The sequence below is a fragment of the Patella vulgata genome, chromosome 1 (genome assembly GCF_932274485.2).
Source record: "Patella vulgata chromosome 1, xgPatVulg1.2, whole genome shotgun sequence".
NCBI classification, from domain to species: Eukaryota; Metazoa; Mollusca; class Gastropoda; family Patellidae; genus Patella; species Patella vulgata.
In genome coordinates, this window is record NC_065879.2 from 48,636,868 (window position 1) to 48,662,143 (window position 25,276).

The 25,276-nt window shown below is 36.3% G+C and overlaps 1 long non-coding RNA gene across 1 annotated transcript; it reads right to left on the reverse strand.

Annotated features, from left to right (window-relative positions):
* Nucleotides 1-3,903: 3,903 nt before the first annotated feature.
* On the reverse strand, nt 3,904-7,650 carry LOC126808305 (uncharacterized). The gene is made up of 4 exons (XR_007674565.2): nt 7,466-7,650; nt 6,465-6,589; nt 6,122-6,209; nt 3,904-4,452 (listed from the first exon to the last, which is right to left on the reverse strand). It is a non-coding gene; the product is annotated as an uncharacterized LOC126808305 (long non-coding RNA).
* Between the last annotated feature and the right edge of the window lie 17,626 nt (nt 7,651-25,276).

The following is a 25,276-nucleotide window of genomic DNA, read 5'->3' on the forward strand; positions in this document are numbered from 1 at the left end:
CACAACGTGTTGTTGTGAATGGTATGTCTTCTGCTCCTCGGACCTTGACATCTAGGGTACCCCAAGCTCCGTCCTTGGTCCCATTCTTTTCAGCCTATATACTAAACCGCTTGGGAATATTGTTAGAAAACATGGTTTATCTTTTCATTTATATGCTGATGACACCCAACTCTACATATCTTTTCCCCCCTGGGGTGTAGGGGGTGATAAGAATATACCCTTCGTATGTCCTGCGTGTCGTAAAAGGCGACTAAAAGGATCCCTGTAATGGGGCAACGTGTTTGCCGTGCCTTGCGACCCGTGTCGGTGGAGAGTGGAATCCTGGTAATTGAGTGAGGATTTGGCTTGCGAGCCCTATTTCTGCAACACATTGCTTCGGCCCACAATTCACCTAGACGGGAGGTTAGAGTGGCCCACTCTGATCAATCGGCTTTGGTCGTATTTAGCTGACGAGTAGGCGCATCTTTCCCATAAGTCTGTATTGTATTTATTGCAGCTCTACCTTTGTGTCCTAAGTGCCTACTCTAAAGCAGCGGCTTGGGTCAACTGGATAAAGTAAAAATATTAAATCTTTACTTTGTCTAGGTATATCCCTGTCTGTCCTCGTAGGGCGTATGCGCTGGATATCCGCGCAGTAGCCTGCATGGATATTGTAAACCATTGGTGGATGGAGAGCAGGCAGGGATGAATCTTTAAAATTATACTCATAGCTTCCCAATCGAAGAAGACTCGTTCATTAAAACGTACGTCGACCGAGGAATTGGAACCAAATAATATACCAAACAAAACTTCCCGAACCTGGCCTAGATTTCTGGTTATACAGAGTACAAATGATATCAACTTAGCTTTAACCTCTCCTTTTTTGATTGCTAAATTTCTTGCTGACATAGCTGGTGAGCCCAAAAGCGTCAAAAAAATGAGAAACGGGACTCTGTTAGTGGAATGTGCTAAAGAATCACATGCTACTTCATTATTAAAATCAAAAACTTTAGCCAACATTCCAATCAAAGTTGCGCCGCATAACTCTCTTAATTCTTCAAGAGGTGTTATTCGGTCTCAGGATTTAGAAGGCAACTGTGAGGAAGAGATGCTTGAAAATCTAGCCTCACAAGGTGTTACCTACGTCAAACGTATTTCCATCAGACGTAATGGTAATATTATACAAACCAACACCTATATCCTGACCTTTGATAAACCAGATCTTCCTAGGATGGTCAAAGCTGGTTTTCTTGCCATACCAGTTACCCCTTACATCCCAAATCCATTGCGTTGTTTTCATTGTCAACGCTTTGGACACAGTAAAAACGTGTGTAAGGGGAAAGTGGTGTGTGCTCGATGTGGACAAGATGGTCACGAAAGTACATCTTGTCAGCTCGACCACCACTGCATTAACTGCAAAGGGCCCCATTCTGCTTATTCTAGAGAGTGCCCAATATGGAAGAAAGAAAAACAAGTTCAGCAGGTGAAAACAGAAAAAAAATATACCATACCCGGAAGCAAGGAAGCTGGTTGAGGCTGCAACCCCAACATTTGCAATGTCTTTTGCAAATGCAGTCAAGCCGAAAACCGCTTCTATTGCTTGCCAAACGCCTGCTGAATTTCCAGCTGAGACAGAGGATTCCTCGTCGGAACAGAAACCTCCGGTTCCACCTAAACCTAGCATTAATATTCCCAGCTCCCAGGCTGTTAGTAAGTCCGGGCAGGCTGTGATAAGAGGAGATTGTGCCCCCCACTCCTCAGCCAATTGGTGGAAATCCACTAAAAAAACAACAAAAACAAGGAACGTTCTTGATAAAGACGTTCCTCGAAAATTAAATACCTTCCGTAGTAGGAAGGGTGACGAGGATCCTGTCGGAACCTATAACAGGTTCGGGATACAGGACAATCTTATGGATGTTATTGTTGAAGTACATGACCCCAAACAACATCATAGAAGTCCTGTTAAACCTCCCTGAAAATGGCAAATTCCATTATTCAATGGAATTGTCGTGGTCTTAAACCAAATTTTAATGAAGTTCAAATCTTATTTCAAAAATTTAATCCCTTAGCTATTTCTTTACAAGAAACATTTTTAAAGAATACAGATGTCTTGACACTCAGACATTTTGTTGCCTACCATCATTTTCCAAACGATGATTGTAGAGCACACGGTGGTGTTTCCCTTTACAGGCAGTTGCAGTGAGGGTGACTCTACATATTCCTATCACACTCTGCTCTGTATAATTACCACCTAGTTTACATCTGAACCCCAGAGATTTTGATGACTTTGCTGCACAACTTCCCCTTCCGTTTATAATTACGGGAGATTTCAATGGTCATCATTCACTCTGGGGTAGAAATGAAATGAAATGAAATGGGGTTTAACGTCCTACTGTTCTGCTCCTATACTGGGCTAATGAAGACGGGCATACGCCATACAGTGTGCTATTAGGGAAATTTTGCCCGGGCAGCGGCACTATCGCCTACTCTTATATCGAATTCCAACTGCCAAGGGATCTTTTACGTGCATTCCAATGTATACACGGGACCTCGGTTTTTCGTCTCATCCACTCTGGGGTAGTCCAGAAGATAATAACAGAGGTAAACAAATAGCGGACTTCATTAACATTAATAATTTGTGTTTATTAAATGATGACTCGCCTACTTATCTACATCCTGCCACAGCTTCTTTTTCTTCTCTTGATCTAACCATTTGCTCTCAGGTCCTGTTTCAGGATTTTACATGGAGGGTAAATGAAGATCTCTGTGGTAGTGACCATTTTCCCATCTTGATAGATAATAATGGTCCCTCTCCGGTTGAAAGACCGCAGAGGTGGAAGTTACATAAGGCTGATTGGGCTCTTTTTGAATCTTTATGTCTCTTCTCTTTTGATGCAAAAGAGTTAGAAGACGCAGATGAACCCATGGCCTTATTCACTTCAATTCTTCAGGATGTAGCTGAGCAGGCGATTCCGAAGACCACGACTGAGCCCAAACGTTTCAATAAACCGGAGGTCCCGGAGAAAACCCACAAGATTGGACAGGCGACCCTACTCCTTGTCACGTACAACCGGGGATTCGAAACCACGCCAGTTGACTCAATGACAGGCCGTATGATACCGCATGCACGTGCTTACCATTCGGCCATCCACCACCCCCTCCCCCATTCCCGGAATCGAAACCACCCCCACTGCATTCACTTAGAAGAACCCTTGACAATTGAATTATTTGACTCAATGACAGACTTCCTGATCAAATGTGTGCGTGTTAATCATTGCCCCCCCCCCCCGCGGGTTCACGTTAAAGAACCCTTGACAGTTGAAATATTTGATATAAGAGTAGGGTGTAGGGCAGAATCACTCTAAGAACACAGAAAAGTAGGATACTAAACCGTATTTCATTTCATAAGCAAGGGAAAGTCACCTTTATGTAGGTCAAGGTTTTTTGTAATTCTGGGTGTATTTGATCTACATTTGGTTTCTAGTAATGCCTATTAAATACTTTATGATTTCTGATCAAATTCTAAGTGATTTATATGTCACTTTACTTGCTATATTATACATACATTTCTGAAGAGAATTAAAATCTAATTGTGTTTTGGAAGAAAATTTAACATTAATAACAAAAAATAAATATTTAAAAATTGGGTCAAATGCATTCTTTCCCAGAAGTATAAAATAAATTTATGCTTGGGTTTTCTTGTTGTTATCATACACCAAATACTCTTTCAATGGTGTTCCAGTGTAAAAATAAAAAGTAGGCAATAAGAATACTTTCTATGGTTCACAACATTTAAATAAACAATTTATTTTGCCACATCGAGACCGAGTCTCTATTTGGTTTCAACTTTGCTTAACGCTTATTGTGTCTTGTCCAGTTACAGACCCAGGCAGATTATTATGCTCAAATCAAATGACTTAGAAGTCAGAAAAAAGTCTTGAGATTTGGGACTGAAGTCTCATAATAGGTCAACTATTCACCCTTTCATACATGTATTGTCTGCAAATCCAGATTCCCTACTACATCATGGCAGCACCTATTTACTTGGCAATGTCTAATTATTTTTGGACCCATTCTTATTTTATTTCCATTGACAACAAATTTTTGACAACAAATTGGATATTACCCTTTAAAATCTATTGAAATCTATTTGAAAGTAAAATACTGTCCATCATTATTTTACTGCTATTTACTGTAAAAATACACATACATGTAGGGCCTATCGCAACTTGAAGGAAATCAATGGATGTGATTGGCAAAAATCAAGCATGCCAAGTACTTGAAACAGCAGAGTCCTAGGCATTGCCCCAAGAAGAATAACTAGATTACCAAGCAAGTGTATAGAAGTACTTCCTGATTAAAAATACAAATATATATGTTACTTACATTTTGCCTGATTATCGAGCTCCGTGAGAAAAGTTTCCACAATATGAATAGCCATTCCAACTGTCTTTATCTTTCTGATGTAGTTAACTGAGAAAAAAAACATACTATGTATTAGATCACTTAAATTGACTCAACAGTTAAAAGATGAAAGTTTTAATTTACACTCTATATTTTACACAAATTTCTGGAGAGAATTAAAATATAATTGTGTTTGAGAGGGATATTTAACATTAAAAACAAAAATAAAATATTTAAATAACAGGCCAAATGCAACAGATAGCTTTTACAATCACTGCATTTTTTTTTTAAATTATAAGGAGATCACGTGGGTACGACGCTGGCTCGCTAGCCTGGAGGTCGGGTGTTCAATCCCTGCATTGGTTGAGAAAGTTCATCCAGATTTTCCGGCGTGTTTTCCCCTTGTCAGTGATACAGGACGGAAGACCTGACAAGGACAGCTGTCTAGTCGTTCGGATGGGACGGAAAACCGAGGTCGCATGTACACATTGGCGTGCACGTAAAAGTTCCCTTGGCAATTGGAATTCGATATAAGAGTATCCTGTAGCGCCGCTGCCCGGGCAAAATTCCCTTCATAGCACACTGTATGGCGTATGCCCGTCTTCATTAGCCCAATTTATGAGCAAAACAGTAGGATGTTAAACCCCATTTCATTTCATTTTCAAAATTATAAAATAATTTGATGGCTTAATATTCAAAAGGTACAGTCCTTCATGTTTATAAAATTGTACGGGAGCCATAAAAAGCTCCTGATACCTTGAATATATGCAGTTTAAAAGTAAACAAAAATCTCAATATTTAGGAGAGCGATTTAGCTAATTTGCAGGAGTCTTTAATGACTCCTTCCAAGGAAAGCCGACGTGCGTCGAGAGGAGCAGGAGCTAAAGCTCCCCTTAAACGTGAAGGACTGAAGGTATATGTTTGAGTTGGCAATAAATATACTTTCTACGGTTCAGAATGTTTAAATAAACAACTTATTTTTCCACACGTTGAGTTTCAACTTTGCATAATACTTATTGTGCCTTTTCAAGTTACAGACCCAGGTAGATTATTATGCCCCAATGGGTCAGAAGCCAGAACAAAAGTCTTGAAAAAAAGACAATAATGAAAAAATAATCATTTGATTTACCAATTACCTCCACTAAGGCAATTGTGAATACAGTATTGCAAACATTATTACAAAAAGATATTAATTATATTTTACAAATTCATGCATTTGAACGCTTTATAATAATGGTTATGAAAGGGTGTAACATTGCATCCATCTTATAGTTTTGAAGTAATATATCAAAACTGTAAGAAAATCAACCAAACAAGCCTGCTGACTTTCATGTTGATCGTATTTCAAATGGCATAGCCCTAGACTATGCCACAAAAAGAAGACCTAGAATACCAAGTGTATATATATAGAGAGAGAGAAATGGGGTTCAACGTCCACTCGACACAAACTAGGTCATTTCGGGACTAACATATGGTTTAATTTTATTTCATTAATTCGCTTGCACGTAGGGGTCTTTAGCAGTGGGAGGAAACCGGAGGACCTGGAGAAAACCCACGAGGTTGAACAGGCGACCTGAATCCTTGTCACATACAACCGGGGATTCGAAACCACGCCAGTTGACTCAATGACAGGCCGTATGATACAGCATGCACGTGCTAACCATTCGACCATCCAACCCCCCCACCAAGTGTATAGAACCAGTTCCTGATTTAAAAAGAAAATATGCATGGTACTTACATAGTCTTTGTCTGATAAGCAAGCTCTGTGAGAAAACGTCTCCACAATATCAATAGCCCTTTCCAACTTGATCTTCCAAGGTGGGTACCTGAATAAAAAAATGGCAATGTATTAGTTGGCTTAAATTGACTAGACAGTTTTGAATAATTAAAAAAATGTTAATTACATTTGTTTTGTTTCATGTGTTGGTTTGCTTTGCCACAGATGAGACAGTGATATCTACATATAACTAAGATTCTGTCTCTGTTCATACATGACGCGTACAGTTTTACTATACTAAACTGAATTTTAGATTTCAAAATAGCATAACAATCTTTTCTATTAGAATTGAATAGTTACCCACCAAGAAAAAGCTGCTCTATCATCATTTTTTCCAGCCATTTCTTCTTCCATTTTTTTCTTTTATAATTTCTTTTGTTATTACATGATCTTTTTCTGGGTGATTTGCATATACATCCAATATTGAAACTGAAAAAATAAATACATGATATGTAATTTACGATTAAAGCTACCTTACCATATATACAAACTGTGTGATATGAACTTGAAACTAATGTATCTATATATATCAAAAGTTTTAATCCCAAGGAACTACCTAAGCCGTAAAAGTCTATATTAATAATCCTTGTTTGTCACATGGTTTCACTGTCACAGTAATTAGAAGACGGCCACGGTGACTGAGTGAATTAGGTGCTGGCACACTAGCATGGAGGCCACAGGTTATCTCTTGGGGTTGACCGAGAAAGCTCATCTTGATTTTGCAGAGTGGTTTCCCCTGAGATCCAATGTACACATTGGCGTACACATAAAAGTTCTCTTGGCAGTTTGAATTCGGTATGAGAGTAGGCCATAGTGTTGCTGCCCAGACAAACATTTTCACTTAGCACAATGCATTAGACCAGTCGGAGCTGACCAGTAGGACGTTGTCTTTAAACCCCATTTCATTTCAGGTAATCTAGTATTTTTCTAGTAAGATTGAAGTCTCTCTACTTTCTTTATATGTAAATATCATATTTGAAATAAGTCATACTTTTATTCGATATGGGGTGGGGCTGGGGGGAATGGTCTAGTAGGTAATGCATGCGCATGAAATCACAGGGTCTGTCATTGTGTTAAGTGGCATGGTTTCAATTTCAAGGAGTAGAGTCGCCTGTCCAATCTCTTGAGTTTTTTCGCTGGGTCATTCGGTTTCCTCTGTTTTCTAAATACATGTATCCCTACGCCAAGCGAATTATTCATATTAAATTGAAGCATACCTTCTCTAATCTCTGGGTCCTTTTGTTTCCTCCTTTTGCTAAATACCCATACCCGCAAGCGAATTATTCATATTAAATTTAACCTTACCTGTCCTTTTTCCCGAAACGACCTAGCATCTGTAGGCTAAGTAGATATAAGGACCCATCTTACAACAACTCTACATGTAGGTTCGTGCATAATTAATATTACAGTAACATACCAATTTTTAATACATGTAGAATGAGACAGTGTGCAGGGAAAGGGTGGAAACGGAAGTAGGCTAATCCTCGTCGTAGTTGATTACCGGTATGCATATAGACACAGCATGGACTACTTGATTCTTCAAATACAAGTACATGTATGTAAGGATGTCATTTCTCTCTCTCTCTCTCTCTCTGTTGCATGTAAGTGCCATATAAATACTTTATTTTGGATTGTATGTTCACATACACTAATCATTGTAGGACATTGGTAAAAAAAAAAAAGAAAATATAAAAATTAATTGAAATTTTTACCTGTTTTTCTTCGATTCAATGCCAATGGAGTCCTTGGTAGGTTCTCAATAATTATTGCTGGAAGGTGGAAAAAGTCACATATCATCACTGACTGGAAAAAATAATAAAACTATAGAGAAACTTCCACAGGCTGATTCTAGTTCTATTATTTATTAACTGTGACTGAATCAGGCAAAAATGAGGCCTAATATTAAATATTACACAGACTCACAGAGGTTGAACAACGGAGGGTGTGGGGAAATATCTGCTTATTAGGTTGTTTTTTTTTAAACATAAATTAGATTACAATTCAACTAACACAAAAGTGTAAAAAAAAAAATTTCTAGTCTGTGCCCGCGTTTATGTCTACTCTTGGCAAAATCGTTATAATATAAAAAATCATGAAACAAGAATCAAAATGGCCGCCAATCGGGTCTCCAACGCCAATCCAACCTCCCAAGATATAATTTCAAAACAGATTCTTACCTGCTGGTTCAAGTCGAGCCGTTTCTGCTTTAATCATAATGTGATTCTGTAATGTAAGTATTTGAACAACATCGTAGCGCCGAACAACTAATGTTAATTAAGCATGATTTCAGAAAAATTGAACAGATTTGATAATAACATGCCGAAATTTTTTTCCTGACCGCGCCATATTATAAACATGAACTTCCGGTTTAAATTGTTGGAGGTTTTTTTAAGGAAACGAAATACTAATATTATACAGAGAAACAATATCGATGCTAAATTACATACATGGTATTATTTTCTTTATATAAATATACACAAACCTGCGGTCTTGTATTCTATGTGACCATTAGCTTACATTTGTCAAACATATCACTGCTCTAAAATCATTTCAGCACGTTGTTAAATGTTAAATTAATTGTGTGAAATCACTTCATTTAATGTCCGCTTCCACCGAGATGATATCGCAGACAAAATGTAGCCTATAGTACGTTGATTTTATCAACCAATCACATTCAATAATAGTTTTACTTATTTTCTTGTCAACGCATTTGGAGTCAATTGTTAAAATCACACCGGGCATGAGCGCTCAACAGGCCTTTGATCTACCAGTTTATTGGGCCCAACTTTATTTTAACTACAGACATCTTAACACCAATTAGCATTCAAGTCTGTCTGGCTATATTGTCTGAGTAAAAAATACTTTTCTCTTACTTGTGGACCCCCGGATTAAGACTTTGTATGGAGTTCAAATTTAAAAAAAAAAAATATTTGTTGACGGTACACATTACTTGTGTTAATTATATGGAAAAAACACAAGATTTGTGTTAATGCATTAAAAAGAACACAAGTTTGTGTTAATGCAATGCAAAACAACACATAACTTGTGTAGAATAATTTTCACACAAGTACTTGTGTTGAGATCCAACACAAGTTTTTTTTCAGTGTACCACTTCCAAATCGGTATGGGATAGGATTCGTAGGATTAAAGGTAAAAGTAGTGCATTATCAGTTAACCATCTAAATGTTGATAATACCACCCTAACAACATTTCCTGATATTGCTAATTCTCTGACCAGTACTTTCTCATTCAATTCATCATTCAATTTCTCCTCGGGTGACTTTCGGGCCATTAAACATCAACAGGAGAAAAGGCGACTTAACTTCAAGTCCCGTAATGATGAATGTTATAATGACAAGTTTTCTATTACAGAACTTCGGGATTCGCTAAAGCGAGCTCGAGATACTGCAATTGGTCCAGATGAAATACACTATCAAATTCTAAAACATTTACCTTTTTCTACACTCTTAATATTATTAGATCTTTACAATCAGGTTTGGGTTGATGGGATTTTCTCCCCTTCGTGGCATGAAGCCACCATAATTCCCATCCCTAAACCTGGTAAAGATCCTACGAATCCTACCAATTATCGCCCGATCGCATTTGCAAAACCATGGAGAGATTGATCAATCGAAGGCTTGTTTGGTACCTTGAGTCCAACAACCTCATTACATATCTCCAATGTGGATTTCGGTCCCAAAGGAGCACTCTTGATCATCTCGTTAGATTTGAAACGTTTGTCAGGGATGCTTTCATCCAGAAACAACATTTAGTTGCTATATTTTTACCTATCTTCATTAAAAACTTCTTAGAAGATAGGTCGTTTAAGGTACGTTTGGGATCAATATTCTCTGACCCATTTCCCCAGGAGATGGGAGTTCCCGAGGGAAGCATATTATCTCCCACACTTTTTGCAATCAAAATAAATACAATACCGGCGTGCCTTAAACGTGGGGTCGACGGCTCTCTTTATGTTGATGACTTTCAGATGGGTTATGGATCGACAAGTATGCAGACAATCGAACGACAGTTGCAGCTTTGCTTGAATTCTATTCAACGATGGGCAACTGACAATGGATTTCGATTGTTTTCGAAATCCAAGACTGTGTGCATGCACTTCTGTCAAAGAAGAGGTTTACATCCTGATCCGGAGCTTACGCTGAATGGTAGTCCCATTCCAGTTGTAGATAAAAAAGAAATTCTTGGGTTTGATATTTGATAAGAAATTATCAATTATCCCTCATATTAAAACCCTGAAGAAGAAATGTCTGAAAGCCCTCAATATATTGAGAGTCTTATCAAACATTGACTGGGGAGCAGACCGTAAGGTCTTGCTCAGATTATATCGAGCACTGATAAGATCTAAACTCGATTATGGGTGTATTGTGTATGGGTCTGCCCGCGAGTCTTATCTCAAAGAGCTTGACACCATACACAACCAAGGACTTAGAATCAGTTTAGGAGCATTCCGAACATCTCCAGTGCAGAGTTTATACGTCGAGGCGCACGAGCCCTCATTGCACGACAGACGTGATAAACTTGCACTGCAGTATGCAGTATTGCATCTCTGCCTCATCATATTTCATTTAACACCATATTTAGATCCTATCATGAACATCTATATTTACTGAAGACTAATGTTATTCCATCATTCGGTATTCGCATTCAACCTCTTTTGTCTCAGGCTGGTATCAGTCAAGACAGTATTGCGAATACCCCTTTCTTTGAGACACCACCGTGGTCTATATCTCTTCCCAAGATTAATCTCGATCTTACAAAAAATAAAAAGAAAGATACTAGTCCCGCAGTGTTTCAGTCTCTCTTCAGAGAGTTAAGGTCTAAATATGGTGATTATACTCCAATATATACAGATGGTTCCAAAGATGGTGATCGGGTAGCTTCGGCTACTGTCACGCCATCTGAAACCATTTATTTTCGTCTTCCTCCTGCTGCTTCCATATTTACAGATGAACTCCAGGCCATCTTTCAGGCTTTGGAGTTCATTAAATCCTCTTCATCTTTAAAACACATTATATTTACTGATTCTTTGTCCTCTTTACAGGCAATAAATAATAATGCATATAATGTTTTTCTGTGATATAATTTAGCCTGTCTCGTAATATTCACCATATGTTTGGCGCAATATAGCCCGGTTGGAGCTGACGTGCCATAGAACCACATTTCATTTACATATCTTTTAAACCGTCTCAAAGTTATTTTGACATTTCTAAACTCAATATGCAAATTTGTATATCAGGTATTAAAATGTGGAAGTCCAACAACTTTTTAAAGCTCAATGATGATAAAACCGAGTATTTAATTATTGGATCTAACACAAATTTAAATAAATTAAGTGATACTCCTGTGCAAGTTGGTCATAATTATATAACTCCTTCTAAATCAGCCAGAAATATTGGCGTCATTTTTGATTTTACTTTTAACCTATAAGTGTTTAAATAATTTTGATTTTACTTTTAACCTATAAGTGTTTAAATAATTTGATCCCTTCCTATTTATCAGATCTTATATACTTATAAAACCTAGTCGTCAATTAAGATCTTCTGAAGATTGTCACCTCCTTGTTGAGAAAAAAAGCAAATCTTGTGTCTTTTGGTGATAAAGCCTTTTCAGTTGCCTCACCTAAACTGTGGAATAAACTTCCTTATATTATTCGCAGCAGTGTGTCTTTACCCGTTTTTAAGAGTCAACTTAAAACTATTTTGTTTAAGAAAGCTTTTAACTAGTTACTGATCCTGTCTGTTGTTATATATATTTTAGATGAAATGTATTTTATATTTAACCGATTTTTAACTTTTGTCATTTCTATATTTTGTTCAAATTTATTTTATATTTAACAGATTTTAACTTTTGTTATTTCTAATTTTTGAATTCTATCTCATCTTTGTGTGTATCATATTGTAAAGCGCTTCTGAACACGATTGTGGAAGTAGCGCTATAGAAATGTATGTATAATAATAATAACAACTAGTTTTGACAAAATGAATGATATTACGTATTCCTAAACAGTCTTGCTGAGCTTTTCGAATCTTAGAATTGTCAATTAAATTTGTGTATTCAACAGGAATTGCAATGATAGGAGACATAAAACAATCAATTACATCCTGATTAAAAGAAAAAGTTTCAACTTTACTGTGCTCAACGTCGGTGAAATTAGTTATTGCAGATACAACAGAATTATCTACACATGAAACGAGAAGTCTTGATAAAGCGTCTGCTGCAACATTACGAGATCCAGGTAAGTATTCTAAAGAAAAATCAAATGCAGAAAGATCAGCCAACCATCTATGACCTGTAGCATCAAGTTTTGCGGAAGAAAGAACATATGTAAGTGGATTATTGTCTGTTTAACAGTGAATTTGTTGCCATAAAGATAATCTTGAAATTTTTGTGTGACTGCCCATTTCAAAGTTAGGAATTCAAGTTTATGTGCTGGATAATTCTTTTCACTTTTTGTAATACTCCGGCTGGCATATGCAATTAAACGAGAAATGAGATTATCAAAAGCCTGTTGTTGATCTGCACCCCAATAATATAAATTACAATTAGATTTTCTGTGTTTTTTAGGTGAATCGCCAACAAGAAGATTAGTTAAAGGTCGAGCAATCTTAGCATAATCCTTGATGAAGCGTCTGAAATATCCAAAAAATCCAAGAAAACTGCGTACTTTTGAAACAGATGTAGGAATAGGCCAGTGTGTAAGAGTAGAAATTTTATCAGGGTCAGCTTTAATACCATCTTCCGAAATTATATGCCCTAAATATTTCAATAATGACTGCAGAAATTCACATTTTGAAGGTTTTAACTTAAGATTTTGCTTCCTTAGCCTGGGGAATACTGAACGAAGACGAAAAATGTGTTCATCAAATGATTTGGATAATACAATGATATCGACAATATAAATTAAACAATGAAATAAATGAATATCTGACATACACAACTCTAAACAACGCTGAAAATAACTGGGTGCGTTGGTTAATCCGAATGGCATAAAATTGAACTCCCAAAAGCCAAGGCTACCTGTAGTGAACGCGGTTTTACATTTATCTTCTTCTGCCATTTCAATCTGCTAATATCCACTTTTTAAGTCTAAAGATGAAAAATATTTTGAGCCATTTAACGAATCCAAAATTTCGCCTATATGAGGAAGGGCATACGAATCACGAACAGTTTTTGAATTAAGTTTCCTATAATCTACCCAGAAACGTAGAGAACCATCTTTCTTGCGTACAAGTACAACAGGAGAAGCAAATGGACTGTTAGATGGACGAATAACATTGGCTTTTATCATGTACTGGATATGTTCTTTTACCTCTTGGAACATTGATGGTGGAATCCTACGTTGTCGTTGTTTAAAAGGTGTTTCATCTGTCAGCTTAATTTTATGCGTTGTTACATCTGTTCTGCCAAAATCTGTGTCGGACATGCTGAAAACATCCCTGAACTCATGAAGAAGATCTTTAAGTTGCTGGGTTTCGCAAGGAGAACATTTAGAATGAAGTGAATTCAAATTAAATAAATCTTCAAAAGGTATGAATATCAGCAGAAGGTTGTACAATTTCAGGAACTACATGAAATGAAATGGGGTTTAACGTCCTACTGTTCTGCTCCTATATTGGGCTAATTAAGACGGGCATACGCCATACAGTGTGCTATGAGGGAAATTTTGCCCGGGCAGCGGCACTATCGCCTACTCTTATATCAAATTCCAACTGCCAAGTGATCTTTTACGTGCATTCCAATGTATACACGGGACCTCGGTTTTTCGTCTCATCCGAAGGACTAGGAACTACATGAAGGAAACCAGGAAGTGAATTGTAGTCTAACACCAAATATTGTTTACCAGGTAGAGGTTTAGATAAATTACAACTACCAACAACAACCATAAAAAAATTTGCTGGAACAGTTACAGGCTTAAAAGTGTTTTTTTTTAAAAATTGAGGAACATTACTAGCATTAATCGTATCACATAAAACTTAAAACGTAGAATTCCACATAGTGGATTTAGTCTGAACATTCCACAACCTAGATAAAATATTTGTACCAATTAAAAATGGAACCTTTGAATTGAAAGAACATGAAGGAACAATTAAAACTAAGGCTTGCAAATCTTCTGAAGTATCTGGAATACGAACTGGAACTGAAATATATCCAAGATATGAAACCGGAATACCACCTGCAGCACGAACATCTAACAAATCGTTCAAAGGATAAATATGAAATTCTGATAAATATTTATGATGAAAATCTTCTGACAAAGTAGAAATCATAGAACCAGAATCCAATAATGAAGGACATAAAATATTATTAACTAAAATATCTGCAACATTTGAACTTCCAACTAGATTAGAAATAAAATTTGAGGCATTATCTTTCTGGGAGAAAACACCAGGACTCATCAACCGCCTCGTGATGCAATTCCCTGATAGTTTAAAGAGCAGATTCTATCACCTTGTCTGTGTCAAGGCTGTTGGCATTTAAAACAAATGGGACTAATACGAGGTGGATTTGAAGTTGTAAAACGTGGCGGAGGACGAAAAGCTGTGTTTAACGAAGGTGTGGGCGGAGGAACTGAAAAATTTTGCGCTTGAGGATTTCTAGGTGGATGAGATCTTGCACGAGGCATCGACATTCGTTCCATATCATTTATTCTAAAGCTGATATTTTTAATTTGATCTGAAAGACATAAAATCTGCTGTAAAACTGCTCTCTGGAAATTATCAGAAGAATATACAGGACTTGGAGGAATTACTTAAGGATGACTTGAACTATCTGGAAAACATGAAACTAAATTTAATTCTTTTTCAGATTTTCTTACTGCTATCATTAATTCCGAAAACGAAACACCAGAATCGAGAATATGCCGTGTATTGCTCCTGACTAATGAATTATGAAGTCCATGCCAAAACTTATCTTTAAGAATTTTATCAGAGTAAGACTCAGTTAAAATACCTGATGAAATTAACTTTATTACAATACGTTGAACTCTACATGCCCAAGATGAAATCGATTCAGAATCAGTCTGTTTAGGGGTGTGTAGAAAGAATGTCGCCAAATAACGGATCGAGGTGACTGAACAATTCCTCCAAAGACTGTGGATTTAAACCAACAAGAAAATCCGCTGCAGTACCCCTGGATGCCCTACGAACAGTATTAATAAATACAGGTGTAGAATGGGTACCTTCTTGCTGCAAACCAAGAATCTCTAATCGCCACTGGTTAAATGACACATCACCCTTATTACCATCCCCAGAAAAAGTAGATAATCTAGGTGTTGAAAAAGCAGATGTCAAATATGTTGGAGAATATGATGAATAACGCCACGGTGAATTTGAATAAAAAGGCTGTCTATAAGTGTTTGACTGATGAATAGTGGAAATTGTTTGAAATGACGGAGGAATACCATGTGAAACAACATTACTGACAGTAGAAGGGGTAAAATTAGGTTGAAGGATCGGCCGTGGAGTGAAAGTATAATTACCAGGAATGTAAGTGTGTGATGGAGCTGAACTAATAACTGGCGAAGAGTGATTGGGCCTTACAGATGGATCATAACCAAGAACATCATGAAAAATTTCCTGTTGATATTCCAGATTCAAATTTGACATAATGCCTTTAATTTCATTAATGACTTCTCTAGTTAAATTTGAATCCTGAGATTGAGCCATGTTTACAATTGAACTAAGTTGAATACAAAACATTCCCCAAATTATACAACTAGAAATCGAAACTTTCAAAAAACAAAACATCTAAGTGAAATTATAAATATTAAACAAACCATAAAGATCTATCACTATCAACAAACTATACAAGTCCAGGATCAATCAGACATCAACTAAGCTATTTCAACCTGATCTGATGAAGATAAATCAAATCTAAATACCAACTACAGATACCACAATTTATAATTCAATTCAAAGTACGAATATTGTAAACCAAATGCATATATATAAACATAGTGCACCTACCAAATATAAAGTAATTTATAACATTAGAAGTATAGAAATGGAGAGATGTTACATGCAAGTGTATGTGTAGAAATTGTTAATTTATAAGAACAATGGGAAATGTAAACAAATAAAATGGCGGTCCTGTCATAAGGTCACTGTGTCAATGTCACAATACCCTAACACTAAAGAGAAAACTTATTTAAAAGGGCCAAACAAAATCAATTATTTGTACTACTATGTAAATAACTTATTTAAGTAAATATGTAAATTACTTATATTATGATTGCGTTCAATGTACATATGTCACCTGTAATAGGCATATACATATATGATAACTAGCAATAAAGTTACATAAAAAAATAATATTACCCCCCACAAATATTAATGACTTGGCCAAGTATAAAATGAAATAACTTACAGATTACAGCGCTGATTCCCGCGAAATAAAATCCAATAAATACACAAAACACAGATCACAAAGCACAAAACTGGAACAATGTCTCTTTAAATCATGTTGGGCGCCATTTTGTAGCAGGATCGATGGACGACGGACTATCCAACTTTCCAGGTCGCGGGTTGAACCAAAAGAGACAAGACAGGAACACAGCTATAGAGTTTATTTACAATACACAGGAACAAAACAGCCAATTATTTACAGAAAGAAGAACAAGTAGAAGACAAGAGCACTGAAATAATAATAAAACTAAATTAGCAAATATATATATACAAAGGGATATAGCTTAGATACAGCTTCTAATAACTAGGAATATAGAGATATATTGCCTATTACAGGTAATAGTAATGGAGCACTTAGAAATATTATACATAAATAACATATAATAACAAAATGAGAAACTAACTTAAACTAGAAACATACCCTGATAAAGGTGCTCTTATGAAAGGAAGAATTATACAGCTAATATGACGAAAACCATATATACATGTACAAAAGAGCGAAACACTAAAAGATAAAACAAAACACCAAATTAGACATACATTTTAAAATATAAGTTTTTATTTATTTAGATTAAATATACATGTATTATTTTATTTGTAACTTATATCCAAATAAAACAGTATTTAAATTAGAAAGGAATTGTCTTCTATTATATTGTCAAGTCAAGTTAAACAAATATAAACCTACCTGAGTTAATAAATTCAGTGCTGTAAAAGAAAATGATGTATTCAAGATGGAGATATAAGAAAAGGTGACTACAGGTGAAACAGGATGTTAGGATAGTATCTAAGTTACCGATTACTACGATGACATACTAAATATATAACAACTGACAACCAAATATACACTACTACATATACAGTAAGTTTCATCCCTCTTTATCAGACAGAATCAAAGTTATCTTGTCCCAAAGCATCGACCAAATCAAAACATTCACCTAATGAACATCTACGTCAAGCAAAAACGTTGTACCTCAATTAAAAGCAGGGTTGTTATGTTCAAATTGCTTATCGCTCCTTAGCCTAAGTAGAAAATTCTCATCACCGAACTTAGTCAAGGTAATGATATGATGAATCTAAACTCAAGAGTTTCATCACTCTCACTTAATTATAACCAACGTTATCGTGCCCCAAAGCATCAACCAATCAGATTGCTTATTTCTGCTTACTGCAAGCAGACAATGTTTATCACTGAACTCCATCAAGGCATTCACGTAATGAACGCCTATGTTCAAATTGCTTATCGCTCCTTAGCCTAAGTAGAAAATTCTCATCATCGATCAGTCAAGGTAATGATATGATGAATCTAAACTCAAGAGTTTCATCACTCTCACTTAATTATAACCAACGTTATCGTGCCCCAAAGCATCAACCAATCAGATTGCTTATTTCTGCTTACTGTAAGCAGACAATGTTTATCACTGAACTCCATCAAGGCATTCACGTAATGAACGCCTACGCCAAGTTTGAACATTCTACCTGAATTAGAATAGAAGGAGAGTTATTGTGTTCCAAAGTCTCGATCAATCAAATTGCTTAATGCTCTGCTTACCCTGAGCAGAAAATGTTCATTATCGAACTTAGTCAAGGACAAGGTATTGATGTGATAAAACTATACAAGTTTCCTCACTTTCCCTTCCTAAGAACTAAAGTTATCGTGTCCCAAAGCATCAACCAATCAAATTGCTTATCTCTGCTTAACGGAAGCAGAAAATTCTCATCTTCAAACTCCACCACCCAATAAACATCTACGCCAAGTTTGAACATTCTAGCTAAATTAGAATGAGAGTTATTGTGTTCCAAAGCCTCGACCAATCAAATGGCATATAATATCACTTTGCTTACCCTGAGCAGAAAATGTTCAGTATCGAACTTAGTCATAAAACTATGCCCCAAATTTCATCAGTCTCACTTAATTAGAATTAAAGTTATCATGTCCCAAAGCATCAACCAATCTAATTGCTTATCTCTGCTCACCCTAAGCAGAAAATGCTCATCTTCGAACTACATCAAGGCATTGAACTAACAAACATATACCTCCACCAAGTTTGAACATTCTAGCTCATTTAGAAGGAGAGTTATTGTTTTCCCAAAAGTGTGACGGACAGACAGACAGACGAACCCATTTTAATAGTCCCGTGCTTTCTTTGGAAGGCGGGGGCCAATATAGTGGGTTGATGAGAACAAAAGTCAAATTTTCTCAGATATACCTGCATGGATTGTCATTAAATTTGGCCTGGACAATGCTAATTGCAAGTCCAAAAAAAAGCACTGGACAATTTTGGGCTATAGACTGCGGTTTGTCAGGTACATGTATCTATGGAAACACCAAAATACGATGAGTTTTCTAAAAAAATTCCTTTGAAATTCTATTAGTACCGTACATGCCGAATAGATTTAATGATAAGTTATAAGCGACATTTCGACACCAAAAAATATCACCTCAAAGTCTTTTAAAATCTTTGTTCATTGAAATTCTATTAGTACCGTACATGCCGAATAGATTTAATGATAAGTTATAAGCGACATTTCGACACCAAAAACGTAAAATATCACCTCAAAGTCTTTTAAAATCTTTGTTCATTATTTACCTTCAAACGAGATTTTGTGATTTTCGGTTGATTCGTTGAATACGTTTACAACAAGTTCTAAAATACAACAATTCGGGCGTAAAACTAAATATTTACTTCAGTGCACTACTCTGCCGCTCTAAAAATCATTTTATACATTCAAAAATGGTAATCTTCGATCATCAATATTTGAAATTCAGCCATGTTCCAGTCGCGATAGACCTGCATAATAGCGTCTTACAGCGAATTCCTTCTGATTTATTCAAGAACTGATCTAGGTCGGGGAAACCTTCTCGTTTGCTATAAATAATTTTTCTTTCCGCTTGTAGCCTACCTCAATTATTACATAACAAACGGTGGAGCTGTTATTGTGTCTTCTGGGTTATTTTACACAAGGAACAAGTGTGCAAAGTCTTAATAAGTTTGGTGTTGAAAAGTTAGAGCGTATCGTAGACTACTCAACGCCCTTAAAAATGACAATTTAGCACAGCAAGCGGTTGCCATGCAAGATACGCCCACATTTTGCAAGAGATGGACAGAGAACAAGCTAAAAAATTAAAGTGATCTTTGTACAATCTGGGACCATAAACCAGCAAGTGACGGTCCGATATGCACCAACATCGAAAGGAACCGAGATCTTTTTGATATAAACATAAAATTTTAAAAAGTTTACACCTTATAGAGGGTCCACAACATCCTTGGTATTAGGCTACATACTTTTACACTATTTGTGTACAAGGAGCAGCCATTTTGTCGGTAATTTCAGTCAGATTTTCACAAAATATGAACTTTGCATCATATAATTAACTTTTTTTTTCAATTGGATAAAAAATTATAACCTCTACAGGTACCACAAGCTGAAAACGTCACTTTTTGTTCAATCAGGGGACACACCGTAATCCAGGAAGTTACGATCTGATATGAGCGAATGTCAAAAGTAACTAAGATCTGTGGGTTATACACATACAGTTCAAGATTTATCAAAATTGGTTAAAAATTGTGACTTCTAGAGGGTCCACCACCTTGGTATTACATACTTTTACACAATTGGTGTAGACAGAGCGGCCTTTTTGTTGGGTAGTTTTGGTCCGATTTTCATCAAATTCAAACTCATAAGGATAGTAACGGTTAAAACGTTTTTTTTTCTTTTAAACTGAATACAAATTGTGACGTCTAGAGTGTCCACAATCTAAAGACATGATTTTCTTTAACAAGCAGGGCCCATAATCCAGGAAGTTGCATCTGATATGCACAAACATCGAAAGGAACTAAGATCTTGCTGTTAGAAAGATACATTTCAAGCCTCAAGTGCAATCAGTGGCCATAAACAATAAATTGGTCCAACACATGCCAATTTCGAAAGGAACCTAGATCTTTGGAAAATTTTGGATAATATTGTGACCTGTCGACCGGCCACAAACATATTGTGGACTGAAGCCCAATGAATGAATGAATGAAATGGGGGTTAACGTCCTACTGTTCTGCTCTGAGCTATTGAAGACAGGTATACCCCATACAGTGTGCTATGAGGGAAATTTTGCCCGGGCAGCGGCGCTACGGTCTACTCTTATATTAATTCCAACTGTCTAGGGATCTTTTACGTGCACACCAATGTGTACACAGGACCTCGGTTTTCCGCCTCATCCAAATGACTAGACAGCTGCCTTTGTCAGGCCCTCCGTCCTGCATCACTGACAAGGGGAAACCACGCCGGAAAATCTGGATGAACTTTCTCGGCCAATGCAGGGATCGAACACCCGACCTCCAGGCTAGCGAGCCAGCATCCTACCCACGTGATCCCCCTGGACTAATGTCCAGGCAGGGACGAGTCAGGTGGACGACATGATATACCGGTACGGTGACTACGGTCACATGAAAATGTGAGCAACTTCCAAAATGTGGGATATAAAAAACAGTAAGCTAATATTATCCAACATTGATATACATGTAAATTATTGTGATACGAGTTGAAATAATAAGGTATTTGGTTACAAGAAGTTGAACTCCACAAATTACTTGGAAATTAAATTTGGCGGGACCATTATAAACAATGGGCTATAGAAGACGGGCTCACGGGCATATGACATACAGTGTTCTATGAGGATAATTTTGCCCGGGCAGCGGCCTACTCTCAGTCTTATATCGAATTCTAACTGTCAAGGGATCTTTTACGTGCACGCAAATGTGTACACCGGCCCTCGGTTTTTCGTACCATCTGAACGATTAGACAGCTGTCCATGCCAGGCCCTCCATCCTGCATCACTGACAAGGGGGAACCACGTGAAAAATCTAGAACTTTCTTGGCCAATGCAGGGCTCGAAAACCTGACCTCCAGGCCTGCGAGCCAGCGTCTTTCCCAGGGCTGCTGACAACCAGTATCGCAGCGCAATTTGCGATACATATTTTGTCCGTTGCTAATCAAAAATTAAAATCTAACGTTTTTTTACTGCGAATCATTAACATGACTGTCATTTGATATTGACACGAAGATTTATCCGCATTTCTCAACACTTTCAACGTATATAAAATATCAAATAAATTTTATAAACAAAACTGAATTCTCCGTGTGACATTTTCTTCTCTAACTCCCCAGACTCAATCCATTACACTATACAGGGACATAACTATTAAACCGGAAATAGGGAATCAAGTAGTACCACTCACGTTGCGAGAAATATCAATTTCGAGTAATTATATCAGTATACAATTTGAAAACAAATAAATTCAGTGTATCCCCCACATATTATAAATAAAATAAAAAAAATAAATATGTGTTAACGTATTGTAAAATGAAAAATCAAAGTAAGAATTCCCATAAAATATTATTGTTTATATCGCGTGCGTCTAGTTAATCAAGATTATTCGGAAAATACCGAGTGCGTCCGATTGAACAAAAAAAGTAACACGCGATAAAAAGCAGACGAAATTGTTTTCTAACGAAGAAATAAGAATTAAAATGAGTGGGACTGCCAAGAATTGGCTTCAGACATAAGGCCTTACCAAAAGTCTACATTCAGAAATGTTCACAGCTACCTGTAGCAGTGCTTAAATTTTAAAAAATCTTAAGAATGAAATCTAATCATTTGTTATAAATTAAAAATAAAATAATCTTGTTATTTAGGTGTTTTATGTTGAAACTGAAAGATAGGTTGCCAGGCAACGAAACATACGCCCACAGCAGTCAACAAGTGTTGTCGCATATTTTTTTACTTTTTTTGGTAATGAAACATTTATAATACACTAAAATCTGATTAAGAGTAACAACTCATGAAGTAATTATCAATTGACAATATGAAGTCAATCGGATGATAACTTTAGCCTCTAGAGCGTACAGATTTTTCAAAGTGATCAAGGGCCATAACTGAAAATCGGTGAAAATCAGTAGGCTTCTTCGTCTCATGACCTTAAACACTGTGTATAAATTTAAAGTTAATCGGATATTAACTTTGACCTCTAGAGCGTCCACAAGATTTTTTGAAGTGATCAAGGGCCATAACTTTGGCAGTAATTATCAGAAAATCAATAGGATTCTTCGTCTCATGACCTTAAACACTGAGTATAAATTTAAAGTCAATCGGATATTAACTTTAGCCTCAATTGTGGACGCCGGAACGACGGACGGGGGCGACGACAATATACGACCACATTTCAATGTGGGTGTATAAAAACTGGTAATCAATTTTTAAATTTGCTAATCAAATTTGGCAAAATTGGACACGGCTAACCATCTGTGAAAAATTACCGACAGCCCAGGGCCCTGTTTCACAAAAACTTAAATCTCCTTAAAATCGTCTTAAACTAAAATTTCATCCTAACTTAAGATAGACGCGTTTCACAAAACGATTTTAAGCATATTAGGTAAAATCCACTAAAATAATATTGTAAGTTAAAATTGTATCTTAACTTACAATAGTGGCGTTTCACAAAACTATTTTAGGGACAATTTTAACTAAAATCTATTGTAACTTAGGAAAGCCGTCACCATCTCCTAACTTAAAATCACGACATTAACAAACATTAATTAGAGCTACGTTGTGAGATCTGTTGCGACATATAGATATATTTGGAATAATGATAATATTGCCAATGGCCCGGGTTATATAATTTAATCATACTATCATTCACAAAAATAATTTTCATTCAATTTCTTTTCATTGCATGGAAAATATAAGCAATTAGATGACGCCTCAAATTAAAACCCCAAGAACAAAAAACTCCTAAAAAAAATCTAAAGCCACTTCATATCTAATGTCTATAAAAAATATCTTTGTAGGCCTACAATTGTTTAAAATGAGAGAGAGACAGAGAGATATATATATATAGAGAGAGAGATGGGGTTTAACGTCCACTAGACACACACTAGGTCATTTCGGGACTAACACATGGTTCAATTTTATTTGAAGAATTCGCTTGCTCGTAGCGGTCTTTAGTAGTGGGAGGAACTGGAGAAAACCCACGAGGTTGGACGGGCGACCCTACTCCCTGTCATGTACAACTGGGGAATCGAGACCCCGTAAGTCCTGTAATACTAGATACGCCATATGCAAAGTATTAATTATGGTTTTGGGGTTATGATTTATATAGGAGCTAAGGGTATTTTATATTGTGAAAAAAATCATTTTAATTTAATAAGATTGATAGGCATTATCCAATAAGGAGTGTGGCAATTTTGACATTTTCAAATTATTATTGAAAGGGTCCATGGGACTGACATTTCAAATCTATATCGGAACATTGGTTATTTTGTGTATTAGTTCAAAAGTTATTAAATACTTTTAAAATTCGACAATACTTTAGTCTATTACATGTTTGTGAAAATTTCTCAATAGTTTCTGTTATCCAAAATACCAAAAAACTACGATATTACATGTTTGTGAAAATTTCTCAATAGTTTCTGTTATCCAAAATACCAAAAAACTACGAAATTCAAGTCATTTAGTTTATTGATACGCATTATTTCCATTGAAGCGACATGCAAGTTCAAGGCCAACCAACTGATACATTTCAAAACAAATAACCCGCAATAAACTTATTTATTTTATCTCTCTACGACTGTCTGGCGAGGTGCAGGCATTGTTACAACGTATGAAACTCTCCTCATTGGTATTGTAACGGTTATTTCAACCCGGCAACAGTTTTCAGTATCGAAGCGTGTATGCTTACACCCGAAGTGCCCTCGCCGGAATTGTGCACTGCGCGAGCGCAAGCAATTTTAACTAAAATCTATTAAAATTGCATTTTAAGTTACAATCGATCTTCGTGAAACGCATAAAATTTTAAATTTCAGTTTGATTTTAGTTAAAATCTATTTTAGTGATTTTAGTTTAAGTTTTTGTGAAACAGGGCCCTGGTCTTTCCCACTTAGCGCCATTAGACACAAAAACCGTTAAATAAATAAATGGACCTACATGTATTATTTTAAAATAACCAGCGGCTGCCAGGCAGGATACGCCCACATTTTCGAGAGATGGATAGAGAACAAGCTAAAAAGAAAGTGATTTTTCCTACAATCAAGGGCCATAATTCAGGAAATTACAATTCGATATGCGCAAATATCGAAAGGAACCGAGATCTTTGTGTTATAAACTTACATTTCAAGTATCAACAAAATCGGATAAAAATTGTGACCTACATAGGATCCACAACCTTGATTTTCCATATTGTTACGCTATTTGAGAACGAAGGGCGGCCATTTTGTCTGCCATTTTTGGGGCGATTTTCACGAAATTCGAACTCAGCCGCCCTTATGAGGTAACGGTGATATAATAATACGTTTCTTTAAATCGTATAAAAATTACGACCTCTATATGGTCCATAAGCTAAAAACGTGATTTTTCGTACAATCAGGGGCCATAATTTAGTAAGTTACAGTCCGATATGCGCGAATATCGAAAGGAACCGAGATCTTTGGGTTATAAACTTACATTTCAAGTTTCAACAAAATCGGATAAAAATTGTGAACTCTATAGGGTCCACAACCTTTATATACCATATTTTTACGCCATTTGAGAACGAAGGGCGGTCATTTTGTCTGTCAGTTTTGGACCGATTTTCACGAAATTCGAACTCAGCTGTCCTTAGGGTGAAACGGTGATATAATGATACGTTTTTTTAAAAATCGG